Source organism: Cupressus sempervirens, chromosome 6, assembly GCF_028749045.1.
Source record: "Cupressus sempervirens isolate cs-2001-9-10 chromosome 6, ASM2874904v1, whole genome shotgun sequence".
Classification (NCBI taxonomy): Eukaryota; Viridiplantae; Streptophyta; class Pinopsida; order Cupressales; family Cupressaceae; genus Cupressus; species Cupressus sempervirens.
The window spans coordinates 709790649-709806512 of record NC_143123.1 but is presented as its reverse complement, the minus strand read 5'-3'; the positions used below and the strand labels follow the sequence as shown (position 1 = coordinate 709806512).

The 15864-nt window shown below is 31.0% G+C and overlaps 1 pseudogene; it reads left to right on the top strand.

Annotated features, from left to right (window-relative positions):
- LOC149554253 (G-type lectin S-receptor-like serine/threonine-protein kinase At2g19130 pseudogene) overlaps positions 1 to 15820 on the top strand; it is a 30670-nt pseudogene extending 14850 nt beyond the window's left edge.
- Positions 15821 to 15864: the final 44 nt, after the last annotated feature.

The following is a 15864-nucleotide window of genomic DNA, read 5'->3' as shown; positions in this document are numbered from 1 at the left end:
TTTTTTTGCTATTTAGAAGTTTTTTTGGTATTGATTGGGCATTGCTTCTTAGTTTATCTATTTAGTTGTAGCATATGCCATTCATTTTCTTAATCATTATTTTTACGTTTCTATTTTAAGTTTCTTGCAAGTTCTTTGCTCTTTTAATAATTTCATAACATTTCTACCTCATATTCTTTTCTTACGTTGTATGAGAATTATTCTTCTAAGATTTTCTTGCAGGGTTGCATTATTATTCACTTGTAACTACATCTATTTTAAGTTATTCTTTGACAAGCTTTTTTAACTCGAGATTAATCTTTTGATATCTTATTCATAGTTTTATTAGCAAGTTTTATCAAGGAGGAGTAATTATTTCATTATGTATTTGCATCATTACCAAAGCTTTAGGTATGTTGATTCTAGAGAAAATTTCCATTATAAAATGGGAATCGACACTCAAAAGTTTAGTACTTTGTGATCCATCTCCTTTATGCACCCTGCATTCAATACAAAATTAAAAATAAATCTTTTTTATGAAAAATAGATACTATTGAATACTCTTTTGTCATGTGCATTACCTTCACCAAGAATTAGATAGCCTTCACTTAGCCAAAGATTCATCTAACCATGAGTAAAGCTCCCTATGCTTCTTTCAATTTTATTCTAGCCATCCACAACTTATAGTAGTTCCTCTTTCATTTTCTTCATTCCTCATCGATTACATTGTTGACCACCTAATGCATGTTATTGAATTTCTCTGGCTCACCTACAACTTTCTATCCTAGTTATATTCTTTGGTAATTGCTACCTCTGATATCATTATTTTAACATCTCTACAGGTATGGATGAAGACAACAATCTTTGTAAATGTAACATTTTTTTAATCAAACTTTTTCAACTTTCATCATTCCCTAAAATTCAATTACACATGTCTTTGTGTTAAATTACTTTATTTGGTTTGGCAAGCCATTCGTATGCCATTTGTAATTTAATAATAAATTTCTTTGACTATGATTTGTTAAAATTTTATTTTATCAAATTTCTATACATAATTATTATTCAAACTTATGATATTTTGTAGTTTTACAAAATGAACATATAATTTCATAAAAGGATACTCACAATGTCATTATTATTATTTGTTAAGAGTAAATCATAATTCTTTCAAGTATTGTGAGTTATCATTTGAGTATATTTATTCAAGTATATATGGGTGCATACATATATGCCTAGATAAATATAAAATTTATTATGACTATGATGATTAGTAAATTGGTATATTCCTTTAGAAAATAAATTTAGTACCCATGTTTACCGTCAATAGAGTTTTCTACCTGATATCTATACTTTGTTTATTACTCATTGATCTTCCTTGGATCACTACATTTACCTTAATTTTTTTATTATTTTTGTATTATGAGTTATCTTACACATTTTCCTTCAACTTTATTTTGATCTATTGATTTTCACATAGTTGTAATTTTATGATTTTATAGCATCATTCTATGCCCATGTTGGCACTTTATGGTTTTATATCATTGATCTATATGAAGTTATTTGGATTCTTTGAGTTGCATAGGGAGCCAATTTTTCAATGTTAACTATGAAGGTCCCCTTAGTATAATTGATAAATAGTTTCCTTATCTAGCCCATTGAGTATCCCTCCATCCTATATTGGTGCACACCCAATTTATATGGATTTTTCCTCCATTTTGTTCTACTTGTTCCACTTTGAAAGGATGATATTTATATGGAGTTTCCCTCCATTTGGTTCTAATTGTTCCACTTTGAAAGGATGATATTTATATGGAGTATCCCTCCATTTGGTTATATTTGTTCCACTTTTAAAGGATGATATTTATATGGAGTTTCCCTCCATTTGGTTCTATTTGTTCCACTTTGAAAGGATGATATTTATATTGAGTTTCCCTCCAATTGGTTCTATATGCTCTACTTTAAAGGTTGATATTTATGGAGTTTTCCTCCATGTTGTTCCATTTTATTCCTCATTAAGAGGACATTATTCTTGGAGTTTCCATCCAATTTTAGATGATTTGATCTTGTTTGAAGGTAATATGTTGTTAATCCTCATAATTCTTTCCTTTAGTATCCTACAAAAATCATGATATAATAATACTAACTTGATAAGCATGTCTCTCATTTTAATTTAATTCATATACTAATGTGATAATGCTCTTCATACTTTATTGCTTAGATTGTGAGTCATGTAGGTTATGAAGGGACACCCGACACCCCCATTAACTTGTAGTGAGATGATTCATTAAGTGAACTATCTCTATCCAGGCGATTGATGCAATGTTGATGCAAGTATCATTATTTGGCCTTCTTTGTGGTCATCTATGCATTAGTATGTACTTTTCATGAGAGCACTAATCAATTTGTCCTTTTGATAACTTTTGAGCATATAATCTATTTTGATATTAGGTTAACTCCATTTCTTTGTGATGACATGTCACATTTTCATCTTTATCCTAATTTTTCTTTATGAGAGTTTTCTTATCCTTACTCAATATGATTGCTAATTTGAATATCAAATGAGATCCTCCTTGCATATAATTAATTGTCTTGTTTCTTGTGTCTTTTTTTTAAAGGTAATCCATCTAGGCACATACACACCATTATTATTTGGTGTAGATATCCTATGCACCATGATTCAACTTGAAGAAGTAACACATTCAATTGACTTATCCACTTCTCTTGGCTCTACCAAGATCTACCCACACTCACAAGAGACCTCTTGTACAATTGAAGACATTCTCAATGATCAAGTTGCTGATATATTGACAAAGCCTATTTCTAGAGAGAAATTAGAGTTTCACTACAAAAATTTAGGTTTAATACCCTTTGATGTAATTTTTCTAAGTAAAGATTAAAGGAGGGTGCATGTTAGCATTATGAATCTTTCTTTTTTTGTATTTATTTATTAAATGGGACAAAAAAAGGTATCCCTTATGTTATTTGTCCACTATTCCACATGTGAGGACATGCCACTTGCTTGTCCTATTGTCCATGTTTGAGGACAACTCTTTTTTTTATAATTCCTTTAATAAGGAAAATAGTTATTCCTCCTTAAGAGGATTATGATACTTGTTATGCACACACTTATGAATGTGACAATCATTCACATGGGAGTTATTAAATAACTCCTCTTCTCATCTCTTTATAAGATATGCTTCTCTCTCATTCTATACAAGATATAACCACTATGTAGTTCATGTAATGAGCCTTTTGCTCCACTCTCTATCTCCCTCCCCTCACCTCTCTCTCTCTCTCTCTCTCTCTCTCTCTCTCTCTCTCTCTCTCTCTCTCTCTCTTTCTCTCTCTCTCTCTCTCTCTCTCTCTGCGCCCCCGCCCCCCACCCTCCCCATTCTTTAGGCATTGCCTCATTCATATAATTTACAAGGGGTTTTCTTTGCTTTCCCCTATCAAAATCTTTGTCTCCTCTCTTGTGTTGATCTTGGAAAGCTCATGTAAAGTATGGTAATTATTTTCATTATAAACTCTCTTGGATTAATTTATGGTTATTCATTTTAATTCATTTCAATTTCATTATTTCTAAGATTTATTTAAAAATTCAAATATTTTTATATATATTTTAATCGGGACAATTTTTAACATAGTTTTTTTTTCCCCCCTCAACACATACTGATAGCTACAACCCCCACTGTGACCCAGAAAGAAGGGACTCCAACTCACAAAGAGCTCTTGTTCTATTTAGTTTAGTTAATTTTATGATTTTAGATGATGTTGATAGATTAAAAAAAATAGGAGTTTATTTGGATGGAAAGAAAAATGATTAAATGTTGCATTTATTAAAACATCATCAGTTTAAAAAAAATTAGAATGTGAAATGGAAATATGATTAAAATACTGGAATAGATAGGATGTTGGAGTTTAAGAGTTGGTAGCTTAAGTTTGTATGATTAGTGAAAAAGAAGGAAAATAAGTTATTATCATTATTTATATTTAAAGTTTGTATCATTTAACAAGTTTCAAAATATTTGATATATTTTGAAATGTAATTTTATTTTGTACTTTGGAAATGATACTTAAAGGTTTTTCTTATAGTTTGATCATAAAATTATACTAAATAGAACATGTCATGAAATTAAGGCCGTGCCTAAGAGACTAATCAACCAAGATAGTTTGAATGATATTAATTGCCAATCCTTCCTAATAATATTGAAGGGGCTTAAACATTTGGCCTTGAAGAAAGGAGTATAAATATCATTATCATTACAATGTGCTATGTCCCATAGATTATCATCAATAGATGATTGTATGTGAAAGAATACTAAGTATTTCTAGTGTAAATATCCATCCCAATCCATTTAGCTATCCAACAAATTCCTTGAGCATATAATTTTATAGTACCTATATTCTCTTTTTCCATTTGACTCCTAAGAGTCTTATAATAAATTTAGTTAGCTACTTAAATGCATGAATTCCCAAGAATATCTTTTTAACTTGGATACATCCCATCACAAGTAGGAATTCAACTTTTATTTATAGTATGAATTTCACATTTCCTCAAATAGTAATGTCAATACCAAATGGGATGATAAGCTCTCTAGTAATATTTTCATGCCTTACATCTTTCTACTCCTTTAAGATGCATGGTAGGTGAAGGTTAGAAAGAATCACTGAAATACATATATCATGCAAAGCTAATGATAGCCTAAGACAGAACAAGGCTATTTTGAGATATCCACATTACAAATGTGAGTTGCTTCTTCATTAGCATTACTAAGAAGAAGATGTCTCAAATAAGGCTATTAGTCTAGGAATATTAAATAAGGTATATGAGTGCATTAATTACAAGGACATAAAATTTGTGGATAAAATTTTAGAGAAGAAATCAAAGAAAGAGAAATGATTTATAACTTGGTAAATATATCTATAAATAACATTTTCATATGAGCACATATTTTGGGGGCATATGTTGCTTAATTGTATGATATAACATCTATAAGTATTCAAGATTTTTTTAAAAAATATTATTATTTTTTAAATGGAAACATACCTATGTTGAATTTTCACCTAAGAAAATATATATGAAAGACGAGTATGCATGTATTAGACTAAGTTAGACAAGGTCCCTTTTTAATGTCTAGAATAGAATTCACATTCATAATAGTGGAGATCAAAATGCCAATATTTCTAATCCTTTAATTCATGATCTCAAAATGAGAATCTTTATATGAAAATATATTTTGACCATGTTTTAATATCTCCCATGTTAGAGCCAAAATCATTCCTTAAAGTATTTTGGCACCTTTTTAGTCTTTTGTAGAAATTAGATTTTAGTTTTGAGTCCCTTATGTACATGTATTAAGAACTTTAAAAAGAACGTGTTCAAATATATAAAAATCAAAATTGAGAGGTCAAGGTTGTATGAATAACAAGAGCTATTGGCAAGGTAGAGTTCTTGCTTTTCAAAATCATAGTGAGCATGTCTAGTTGTTACCATTTGTACAAGGAAGGAAAAGTTTTTGTAATGTTTATGTGCAAAACAAAATACTTTGTACTATGCTATGGATTTAGAGGGTTTACATTTGAATATGAACTCATAGGTTTAATTAATTTATGTAAAAACCATGTATGATATTAACCACTAACAATAGTGTTGAAGTCATTTATTTGCTCACAATTTTTTCTACCCATAAACATAGAACAAGGATTTCCAAATAGATAGATAAATATGAAAAATTAAATTAAACTTGTATATATTCAATTATATCAATTTTTGTTCTCTTACAAGATATTAAAAATAAATATAATTTGACATAAATATTTTAAAAAGATAAATATAACAATAGGATAATTAGGGAAAAAAAATCCTAGACCAAACTTGAAGTAGAAAATGTTAGAATCAAGAAAAACAATTAATTATCTTTTTAGTTAGCCTAAATGTATGAAGCACATTGATATAGATAACCTAACCAAGAATTAAAATTGCAGTAGCACAATTTAGAAAATTATTGAATCCAATAGGTATAATCTTCTTGTTACCTCCTCTCATGCTTTCTCAAGATTTACAAATTTGTGTAGAAGTGATACTTTTGTCGAATAGCAGGAAATGCTCAGACTTGTAAATGAAAATTCCTTTAAATGAGCAATAAAAAATACTACTATAGGATTCAATAGGAGTCACAATAGAATTGATACTAACCTATTATAAAATGAATTCAATAGGAATAAAAATGAGCCTATAAGATTCAATACAAACTCTAAAATAATAAATGATCCTACCTTAGTATAAAATGTGTGAAGAATAGGAATAACAATGAGCCTATAGTATTAGATGGGAGTAATGCAAGAATTTAATTCTTGAGGAAGCCCTTAAAGTCTCGGATGATTCTTCCTCTTGGTCTACTAAGTTGAATTGGACCTTGGAAAATACCTCTTAAAATTACAAAAACTAGGCCCTTGAGCCATCTTCTCCTGAAAAAGAGGCCCTTGAACCCTCTTCTCCTCACAATGAGACCATTATGTCCTCTTCCCCTTAAAAAATTCCCCTCTACTCTCATGATCCTTTCCCTGAGGAAAAATTACACCTATTTACACCCACATAATTTAAAATATTAACATTTTATGTGTTCTGTATTATACGATAAACACAATCATTACGTAGTTGCTAATGTGGATCAACAATACCATGAAGAATATTAAGAGGGTTGATGCCTTTGCTAAACTAGATGCTATAGTAGGTGATTGGTCTCAAGATGTCCAAGATATTAAAACATGGGAACTAGTGGATGATTGGAAATGAGTCAACATTTAATTAAATGAGCTTTTAATACACTTAATCACCTCCAATGACCTTTCAATCTTGTGTTGTCCATTCAACTTCTAGTAGGAATGCAGATCTTATAAATCTTCAACTTCCTAGAAGATGTATAAAGGGGTTCAATTTGAATCTAAGATTATAATGATATGGAGATACAGAGCATTTTTTAAGATTGCCAATTTGTATGAAATCTTGTATATGGAGTTAATGGGCATACATCTCATCCACAAGAAAGCCCACCTCCTATGGAGTTCATGGGCATAAATCTCATTCACATGATTGCCCAACTTTTATGAACTCAAACATACAAATTTGATGTGATGCAAGATAGGAGAATCCCCAAAGTAGATGTCATAGCCCCTAGAAAATAACCACATAGCCGAAGAATAAAAATATCATAGAGATTTAGATCCAAAATAATATCAAATCTCATAATATAATTATAAGATTTACATCCAACATGCCCGATTGTAAGGCCTTCCAAGTTACAGAAAAATGCATAAATAAATACAACAACTCTACAAGATCTTGCAAGATCCAAAGCCTAGCTAACCCAAATCCATAATCTGGTAAAAATCCTAAGAAGAATCTAAAATCATGCTTGCAAGACACCAAGCAACCTCCTTGTTTCCCAAGTCATAGCTACTAGCTCTACTAACAAACTTCATTCCTCTCAGCTACTCTTCCTCTCTATGTTGGATGAATTATTACTCTAGACTCCACAAGACACGCTACTTATACTAAACTAAGCCACAAGTTGACCTAGCCTAAAAGACATTTAATACAACTTCAAGCCATAAGTTGGCTTGGTAGAAAGCATTAAATACATGAAACAAGGAACTTTCCATTAACTTTTAAAATGCCACTTATACACCTTAATAAATGAGATGACAACTATTTTTCTGATTTTTCTTTTTATGCCACTCATGCACCTCGATAAATGAAAAAGTCATTTTATCCATTTATTATTATTATTTCTTTAATTTTGGTCACTTTCTCTCTCCTCCAAAAATTTTTAAAATTTTATTTATTTATAAATCTAAATTATGCTCCATTTAATTTTGTGATGCAAGATGCTCTTGCATCAGACTCCCTAGGTAGAAAAGTATGTCCCATTCGTTGATGCCAAAAGAAATATCTGCACACAACTTCATCTTCACCAGAGGTTTCCAATCTATCCTATGCATAAGAATAAATTTTCACATCAACCATCTCTATTTCATCCATACAAACATTGGAATCATATGAATCTCAACAACCCTATCAACAGGCTCACTCCTAGGAACAAACTAAATATAATACTTCACAAACAATCTCTACAATTGATCAAAACCTACAATAATAAAATCCTTAAACATGAAATCTATGTTAGCAATGTTATGTAACTTCAAAACCAAATCAGCAACATGTAAGACCAAATCCAAAATAAGAGAAACATGATGAATCTTCTACTAGCCTCCCTTTGTAGTTGACCAGGTATTGTTCATAAGTTATGTTTCTTGTACTTTTACCAACACAATTGTATAATATCTCCTTAATCTCCTTTTTAATTGAACTAGCCGCTTGAATACTCCACTATGCTTCTTCAATTTCATCTCCATGACCTCCTTCATGACACTTTATCAAATTTGAAATGTTAAATGCTGGTGAAATATTCAGTTTTGAAGGAAACTTCACTTCATAGGCATTTCTAGAATCATGTCTTTTTAATATGTTGCACCATCCAAACTTCTTGATTTTCATCCTATTATATGTACCCACTAGAAAATGTTCCTTTCTAAAACGAACCATGACCTTAGCTCCAATAAAAATTTCCATATACCTCCTTTACATATCTACCTTAGCCTTGTACTATGTTTTCAACTTTATAATGTTCTTTCTCACCTCCTCATGGATGTTCTACTTATTTCTTCTTTATTCAACTATCTCAATTCATAAATATTTTTGGGACTAGTCCCATATACAATTTGGAATGGTGGTTTACCAGTACTCCTATTGATAGAATTATTATATGAAAATTCTTCTTGTGGTAAAATCAGATCTCATCCTTTTGGTTTATCTCTGACCAAACATCTCAACAAGTTTATGAAACTATGATTCAAAACCTTTTTTTGTCCATCAGATTGTGGATGATGTGATGAAATGAACTTCAAATATGTCTTCAATTTCTTCCACAATGTATGCCATAAATACCCAATAAATTTGGTATCTCGATCTAAAACTATACTCTTTGGTAGACCATGTAGTCTCACCACTTCTCTAAAAAACAACTCTGCCACATGAACATCACTAGTCTTCTTGCAAGGAATGAAATGTGTCATCTATGAAAACCTGCCAACCACCACCACATAAATAGAATTGTGCCCTCATTGAGTCCTTGGCAATCCAAGAATGAAATCCATACTAACATCCTCCTATGGCTTCTTTGGTATAGGTAATTGGTGATACAAGCTCATATTCTACTTCACTCCTTTTTCCATTTGACATACTCTACAACTCTACACAAAATCTTTGTCACATCTTGCTATAACTGTGGCCAATAATAATTCTTAGAAACCAAAGCAATAGTTTAATCTCTATCAAAGTGTCCAACCAGTCATCCACTATGCTTCTCTTTGTTGAGATTCTCTCTCATTGAACTTCTCGTAATGCCCAACTAGCTTCCTTTCAACAACATACCATCTTGGATTATGAAATCCAACAACTTCATCCTATCAAGTGTAATAGGATCTGTACAAGCCTTCTACACTTCACCAAAATCAAGATCCTTTGGATACAAATTACTAAGTTCCTTGAACCCAACCACCTCAATCTACATTTCTGTCAACAAAATTTGTCTTCTACCAAGAGCATCAACAACTCTGTTAGACTTCTCACTCAAGTGTTTCAAAATAAATGTATAACTCTACAAAAAATCAACCCATTTCAAATGCCTTTGGTTTAATTTTCCTTGACTATTCAAATATTGCAAAGCTTGATGATCGGTTACAAAAAAAATTATTAGGAAGAAGATAGTGTCTCCACTTCTTCAATGCTTAAACTATAGCATAGAATTTATGATCATAAACATAATATTATCTTTTGGAATCATTTTATTTCTCACTAAAGTAAGCAATAGGTCTACCTTTTTGGCTCAGAATAGCTTCTTTTGTAGTACTATTAGCAGCATAGTCTACTTGAAACACCTTGTTAAAATATAAAAGTGCTAAAATAGTTTGCTCTATAACTTTCTATTTCAACATATTAAAACTCTTATCTTCTCTACAACCCACTTAAATTATTTCCTATCCCCTCTCATTGTTTTAGTTAAGGGTCCACAAATATTGCTAAAACCTCTTATGAAATTTCTACAGAAACTTTCTAGTCCATGAAAAGATTTGATATTTGTAGCACTCTTTGGAGTAGGCCATTCAAGGATAGCCTTCACTTTCTCCAAGTCCATTTTCAAGCCTTCTAGTGAAACTACAAATCCTAGGTTCACCAACTCCTTCACAAAACTACACTTCTTCAGGTTTATCATAAACTTTTCTTCCCTTAACTTATCAAGCACCTTTCAAATATGCATCAAATTCTCTTCCAACATCTTACTAAAGATCAAAGTATCATCTAGCTAAACTATGACAACCTTACCTAGAAACTCCTTCAGTACTGCATTCATCAGCCTTATGAAAGTACTAGATGCATTGATTAGCCCAAAAGGCATGAGGTATAATCCTTCCCTTATCTTAAATGCAACCTTCCACTCATCTCCTCTTATGTGAAGGGTAAAAGAACAACCCTGTGTCACCTTTTATAAAGAAACATGATATTAGAATGTGACAGTTCAACATTAATGACAAAAAAATTGGTATTTGTGTTTAAAATATGAAGACGATGTAAATTGATGAAATGTGTAGAATTGTATGAATTTTATGCCTATAATTTTTATAATTTTTTTGACTAAGAATTTATTCATTTTATTTTATTTTGAAGTCCCTTTTTTAACTCTAAAAAATATAGGATGTAGTTCCCGTCAAACAAGTATGTGCAAATCATCTTTTTTTGTTCTGATTTGAAAATATTTTATAGATGACATGTATAGCTAGTGAACAAAAAAAGAAATAATTATTTTTGATGTATATTTTCTTTGTTATAAGTACTCAAGTTCAACCTTGTCAAAATCCAATAGTTTTTTCCTCCCATCAAAACTTCCCTATCAAATCTATACCTTCTTGAAAAAAAATTAGATATTCTTGAAGAGGATTCTCTCCTCTAGTGATAAATATAACTTTTTAAATTTTTCTGATATGATTTACTATTTTTTTTCCTTTTTTGAGGGAGCATCTTCTAAAATGTTGAAATAAAAACTTATAATATTTTGAGATTATAACATATTATAACTAATCAAAAGACTCAAAAATTTATATAATAATGATATTGACTCTAAGATCTATAAAGGGTATTTTTAGTTTTTGAAAAAAATTGAGTTTTGATAGAGAAATGAGATTTGACCAAAATAGGTTTTTGTATTACAAACGGTGACATAGATCTGTGCTTTTACCCTGAATCTAATGGTATCCACTCTTAAGATCTATCTTTGTGAAATACACAACTCCACTCAGACAATCCATAATATCATCCATCTTTGCTAATAAAAATTTGTACTTGATTGTGATCTTATTGATAGCTTGTGAATTTGTGCACATCCTCTATTCCCTATTCTTCTTTGGTGCTAATAATATTGGTACAACACATGGAATCAAACTCTCTTGAATCAACCCCTTCTACAACTAACACATGAACTTGCTTGTTTAACTCTTCACTTTCTATAGGTGTCATCTCTTCACTTTCTTGTTTGGCAAACTGGCTCCTAGAATCAAATCCATCTAGTGACTGATTTTCCTTACTAAGGGTAATCCATTAGGTACATTATTTGACACAATATAAAGAAACTCTCACAATAAATCTACAACTTTTGTAGGTACCTCCTCTACTTCTTCTTTATCATCTTTTGGGATTACAATGAAACACATGATCATGCTTCATAGCTTGGAGAAACTCCTTTTCATCAAAAAAACATATTTTGGTAGCATGACATACCTTTTCTTCTTTCTCCTTCAATGACTTCAACTTATGTTTCACTCAATCTTTTTTTAGATTGTAGGTATTTTCTCACACGTTATGTACAATATGGCTTTCAAACTATCACAACATACCCAACAACATATGAAATGTTTCCATAGGTATGATATCACAAGGTACCTCATCCTGGTAGCTTACAATCTTGAACTTCACTAGGCACTAGTCATTGACCATGACTTTATGGTCATCTTGCACCTAGGCAATATAGTATGGACGTGGGTGTTTTTGCCTCTTGAGATTTTAACTTTGTGACCATCTTTTCGGACACTAGATTTTTAGTTCTTCCACCATCAATGATCGCATCACATCACTTATCTTCACATTTTCACCTTGTGCAAAATAGATTGCTCCTTTCATTAGGTTCATTCTCACCACTCAATAAGACTCTTTGATTAACTAGGACTTCTCCTCTTTCAACATCTTCAGGATGAGATGATTTAACATCTTCTCCAACATGCACAACTCTAGCCTAGCCTTCCATTCTTCAATTTTGTCCTTTCTTGGCACTGGGAACATTCAAATTCTCTATTTCCTTGTTCTCCATTGTGAAAACATTTTCCATGGAAACCTCCTCTTCTAGATCCTTTCCCTCTACCTCTTCCTCTTTGATCTCTATCGTTTTGATCATAGAAAAGATTGGAATTTTTTCCCCTCTCATTCTAACTACTACTTTCATGCTCATCCTTGTTCTTTTGATCATCATTGCAGCCTCCATAAGACCATCCACTAGATCTTCCACCAAGACCTCTTCCACTATTCTTGTTATCAAAATTGTTCTTTAGCTTTTCTTCAACTATTAAGAAAATTGGTATGCCTCTTTAATACTGGTCATTCAAACTAGACTCAACTCCTCCTAAATTCATGGCATCAACCAATTAAGATAACAGGTAACTTTCTCTTCATTAGCTTCCGCATGGCTAGTTCTGATAAGAACTCAATAGAACTCCTCAATATACTCTTGAAAACATCTTCCTACTTTCTTCAACCCTTGTATTTTCTTTAGTAGATCAAGCTCATAATCTATAGGGATGAATTGTCGCTTCAATTTAGGTACCATTTGATCCCATTTGGTGATTTTGTCCTTCCCTCTTCTATTTCACTCCAATCAAATCTCTTGCCACCAGATTTTTGCACGTCCATTCAATTTTTCCTTTGCAAATTTGACCCTATTCAGATCCTCAATATCTTCATACTCAAAGTATTCCTCCAATTCATTGATCCAATTGATCAACTCCTTTGGGTTAAGATTTCTCAAAAATGTGGGAACCTCAAACTTAGATCTTTTTCAATATTGGAGATGGCCTTGAAAGTTCTTTCTTCTTATGGGTTTAGAACATTAAGAACATGTTTAAAAAAGATTAATTTGAGGATGACATTTGATAAAAATTAATAATGTTTGATAAGTTTCAAGGATAAGGACAAAGTTAGTTATGAGATCAACAAATAGAGAAATTCAAAGATCTAATGGAGATGATTTATCAATTTTGAATAGATCAAAAAGTTCAAGGAGGAAGTCTATTTATTGAGTGTATAGATTCAATGAATTTGAAGTTAATGGAGATCTACGATAGTGATTAAGCAACAAAATCTAGAAGATTCTAGAATGAGAAAAGTTTTCTATTTAAAAGGATGAAAAAGATGTTTATGATTGTCTTTTATTGTTGATGAGAATGTTGTTTATTGAAGTGGAAGAAGAAAAGATAAGGTGAATCAAGCCTAAGAGTATTGAGGAGATCAAGCAAAGGAAGTGCTAAGTTGAAGTGTGAACTATATGAATCAGCCAGAAAGAGAGAAAAATAAAGAGATTGAATGAACCAAAGATCTAAACAAGAAAGGCATAGTACTAAAACCCAACAAATCATTTCACTATTACTTTCTTGTCATAAAAAGGAAGGACATATTTTTTTGCCTAAAGGATAAAACATTATCTATCAACTTTTGTCCTTGTCATCTAGTTTGCATAGATTGAACAAAACACAAAGTTTGCATGATTCATTTTCATATTTCTCCTTATAGTAGATAGTATTTGTTATCAACACTAGATCACTATAGAATTTTCTATAGAAGATCACTACCTAATATTAATACAATCACCTTTGAGTTAATTGGATGAACTTATGACTCACTTTGTTAGGGTCTGCTAAGAACTTGCCTTGATTTTCTAAAGATTTTGAATCTAGAGGTTGTAGAAATTTGCTATTTTAAAATTGATTTTTATCCTAGGTGTATTTGATTACCAATTTTTTTAAGCTATAACTATAAATTGATCACTTGTATTATTTACAAATAATTTTAAAATTAATTATTAGGGTGAACCCACAATAATGGGTTCCAGTTTAGTGGGACGAACAAAAATGAAAAAAATTGCAAAATAAGAAATTGAGTTTACCATATGTTCACGCGAACACACTTATTGTGTTTGCGTGAACTTTTTTTAAAATTATGTTTGCGCAAACATATGTGATATATATGTTCGCACAAACATGATTTGCATGTTCGCACGAACATACGTTTATGCGAACATGGTAAACGTGTTCGCGCGAATGCCATGTTCGCATGAACATGCAAAATCACAAATATTTTAACCTATTTTTTTTTTTCTTTTTTTCTCTTTTGACTGCCATAATTGCAGGAGAATGATCTCCTACTGTAAAATAAAAAAAGTCAAAATGTGGTGCTTGGAGTAGGCTTTCCAACGACTATAATTTTATTACATAATTTAATCATTAAAAATTTCAAATATGAGTTTAACTCATTATAGGTTCATTACTGATTAAACATCAACCGACTTTGACACTTCGAAAAAATTAGTAAATTAGGTCAAATTTTTTTTGAAAAATATGGAAGCACTGGCTTATTGAAATACCTTTCTATTCAAAAAAAAAAATGGTTATTGATAAATTGACTTCAAATTATTTGTGTCAAACGGAACATATGTCTAAATTACAGTTCATGTCACTTCAAAACTTCATAAACTATACAATATTCAACAAAAATAAATCAAACCAAATGCAGACACTGGATATTGATGTTACAAATCCAACGCCGAAAGAATTACTTCATTATCATTTCTAGAAAAAAAGTTATGTGTGTCAAATAGACTATCACTTTTTAAAACATTGAATTTTATTATGTACCACCTTTTGGAGGAGATAAAAAAAATTGACATAAATAATTTTATTTTTTTTAGATTAAAAAATATGTTTACAAAGTAGGAACAAAGTACTCAAAATCACTAGTTTATGCCATCTTGAAATTATTTATAGTTTTGGAGATATAGTCACTTGAACTTGACGTTTGCTGCAAAAATATTGATTTCAGTGTCAAAATTGGTCAAAAAGTGGAACCCATTATTGTGGGATCACCCATTAACTAGATCTAGATATCAGTAAGATAAAAAGAAAATCTTTGTATTGAGCGGAAGAGTTGAGTTATATGTAACCTAAGTGTTAAAGCTTGAACGTTGGTATGCAAATACCCGATCTATCTCCAAGATTGTATTTTGTTTAAAATTATTATTTTTGAAAATATTTTTCCTGCCTTATTTTGGTCTTGCTACTACTGTAGGAAGTGATAAATCTACTACCCAGTGAAAGCCACCATAAAAATATTATAGATTCATCATTCAAATTTAAATTTAGCATCTACATTTTTCAAAAACACAAAATGAAGATGACATAGGTAATGGCATATGTATTGGTTAAATTATAAATATAATTTAACCTCTCCGTTTGTTTTAGATTTTCAAGGTCACGACTCGCATCACTGCGTAGTCACAAACGTGGATTTAGTATTGCTTTGCGCAGCAATCAGCAGTGGGGTCGGGAGGCAGCTTCCATTATCACCTTGTCTCTAACTCTAAACAGCGGACGGAAAAATCTATCGACTGTTTCGTTGTCTACTTAATATCTTATTAAAAACTCTCGACAATCGCAGCTTGCGGTACCAGA